Source organism: Chrysochloris asiatica, unplaced genomic scaffold (assembly GCF_000296735.1).
Source record: "Chrysochloris asiatica unplaced genomic scaffold, ChrAsi1.0 scaffold00137, whole genome shotgun sequence".
In the NCBI taxonomy this organism is placed as follows: domain Eukaryota; kingdom Metazoa; phylum Chordata; class Mammalia; order Afrosoricida; family Chrysochloridae; genus Chrysochloris; species Chrysochloris asiatica.
The window spans coordinates 4953758-4956893 of NW_006408655.1; the positions used below are offsets into that span (position 1 = coordinate 4953758).

Here is a 3136-nt window from a genome sequence, read left to right on the forward strand (position 1 = left end):
TGACCTTATGAACAACATAGCACAACACTGCCCACTCCTGCACCATCCTAACAATCATTACCAAGATTGAACCCATTGCTGCTGCACCTGTGCCAAACCATCTTGTTAGAGGTCTTCCTCTTTTTCACTGACTCCCCACTTTGCCTGGGATTATTTCCTCCTAATAACATATCCAGAATATGAGAGACGAAGTCTTGCCATCTTGGCTTCTAAGGAGAATTCTGACTGTACTGCTCTTAACACAGATCTGTTTGTTCTTTCAATCCATGGTACTTTTAATATTCTTTTCCAATGTCATAACTCGAATGTATCAATTTGTCACTTGTGCTTTGTTCTCTTGAAATGTGGGTCCAGGAAAAGGACATTTTTTGTCGGCTGGCTCTTTTGGAAGAAGTTAGGAAGATGTTTCATGGCATTACTACAGAGACAAGCAATGTTCTGGAAGCCACTTCCAGGAGCTGCAGGTAGGACCTGAATCTGATCTTGTACATAATCTGAAACATTCACCTGAATTTCCTGGCCTATAATCAGCGTGTAGGGGAACAGTGGTGACATTTCACTAACAGGTCATCCTAGTTACAGCCTATGTCTGCAAATTCCACTTGGGCCCTAGGTCTCATCTCTTTTTTATCCTTTGGGTCATCAGGACTCTGATTCTGGTTCAGTGGAGCAAAAATCTCTGGGTATATCTCAGTCCAGTCCATCTCCTCTGGCTTCATAGGGTCCTACAACATATGGTCCTCAATGGAGGTGGGAGTGAGCACATTGTGGGTAGTAGCACTTCTGGGACTGTGGGGCCTCTGCTCCATCCACTCCCCGTCTCAGTTCTCTCCATGATCTGCAGGTCCAGGTTTCACCACTGAGCCCACATGGAGAATGAGGTATGAGCCTATATGGTATCTTGATGTCATTCCACAACTCTTTCAGTCTTTGGTCATCAGTGTATAATGTATCAAATCTCTTCTTCAGATGGTCTCCAAATTCAGGTGGGAAATAATCAAGGTTATATTTTGGTTCTTTTCAACTTGTTTTAATTTTCTTCAGCTTCAGCCCGAACTTGCAAATCAGTAATTAGTAGTCTGTTACCTATTTATCTCCTGGCCTCAGTTTGGCCGACATTGAGTTTTTCCAGTTCTTCCCAAAGATGTAGTAAACTTGATTCTGTGTGTTCCATATGATAAGGTCCAGGCATACAGTCGCCTTTTATGTTGTTGAAAAAAGGGTATTTGCAATGAACAAGTCATTGGCCATGCAAAATTCTATCTTGTGATGTCCAGCATCCTTTCAATCATCAAGGTTGTATTTTCCAACTGCCAATCCTTCCTCTTTGTTTCCAAGTTTCACATTCCAATCACCAGTAATTACACCAAAGCATCTTGATTATAAGACTGATAAATTTCAAACTTTAGAAGTTGGCAGAATTCTTCAATGTCATGATCATCGGCTTTAATGGTTGATGTGCACATTTGAATAAGAGCAATATTAACTTATAGGTGTATGGACATTATTCTATAACAGACAGTATTGTATTTCAAGACAGATCTTGTAATGTTGTTTACAATGAATGTGACACCATTCCTCTTCAATTTGTTATTCTAGGCATAATAAACCATATGATTGCTAGATTCAAAATGGCAATACCAGTCCATTTAAGCTAACCAATGCCTAGGCTATGGATTTGTAAGTGTTCATTTTCTTTTTAAATGTCTTCCAATTTTCCTGGATTCATACTTACAATTCATGTTAATATTATTAATGGATGTTTGAAGCTGTTTCTTTTCATTTTAGTTGTGCTCTGTCAACAAATGAAGGTCATAAAATTTTACTCTATTCATGCCATTAAGGTTCTCTGAGGAGACAGCCCTGCGCCTGTTGCATTTTGAGTGCCTTCCAATCTAAGGTGCTCATCTTCTGGCACTATATCAGACAATGTTCTGCTGATCTTCATAAAGTTTTACATGACTAACCATTGAGAAGTGGTCCACTTCTCCTTCCTAGTCTGACTTAGTCTAGATGCTTCAGTGAACCCTGTCCATCATTAGTGACCCTGATGATATTTAAGATACCGATGACATAGCTTCCATTATCACAGCAATATAGAAGCTGGCAGAGAATAACAAACTGACAGATGAGTGTTTCTTTACTTATAATGTGGCTTGTGACATGTATTATAGCTAATCCCATAGAGCCCTGACTTGAGTAAGATCAACTCTATTTTTCCTCTATCTATACAGGACTTAATAAATCTTAACTTGAATTTAAAAGTTCATAGAATTTAGACTTCGAGAACAAACAAGATGGTGGAGAGAGTAGAAGTGCAGTGAGGATCTCTGTCAGCAACAGCACAGAATACCAGACGAAGCAGATTCAGGAGATGGTCTCAGAAAACTCTGAACCATATAGCAAGGAATATTTAGAAAATTGGAAGGTTTACAGCCAGTGGAATTTGTAGCAGAAGCAAGAAACCCAATGCTTTCTAATCTAAGGTGCTCAGCTGCTCCTGAAGCTGCCATCTTGGGCAAGACCAAGCGGGGGAAGGATCAGAGCAGCCATGGATGCCTATCAGAACCATGGCTGTGCACTTCCATTCTGGTGACTAGAGGGGGTGACTGAGCTAGCGGACACCCCACCCCCACCTCTGGAAGGTTCTAGTATGCATGTGCACAGAACTCCTCAAAATTTAAAGGGACAGTTACCACTTAAAACCAAATGGCAGTGCAAAACAGCCACAGCCAGTCCTGAACTGTTTATCACTAGGGAAAAGGCCTGCATGTGAGTTGTGGAGTGGGACAGGCAAACTGAAAAGGAAACAGGCTGAAAATTAAATCCTGAGTTACATCATAATGATCAACAGTGGCATCTTGAAATTTCTCAGGAAGAAGAGTGAAAAGTGAAGACTATCTCCTGATCACATCTACCTGGAGGCAATCAGAAAGCATAAAAAATACCAAACACACACCCAGCTAAGTATTAAGGACACAGCTAACTTCTAAACATGCCCAAAGAACAGAAACTGATGACCATAACAGCACATGTCCAGAAACGAGATAAAGAGACTGAAGCAAATGAGCTGGAAGTAGACCTACACTCCATACTGGAAGATGGGCAGGCTTTGGAAATGCCTGAGAAGGAATTC

At 40.8% G+C, this 3136-nt stretch overlaps 1 pseudogene; it reads right to left on the reverse strand.

Annotated features, from left to right (window-relative positions):
* Positions 1-318: 318 nt before the first annotated feature.
* Positions 319-1466, reverse strand: LOC102832542 (annotated as a pseudogene).
* Between the last annotated feature and the right edge of the window lie 1670 nt (positions 1467-3136).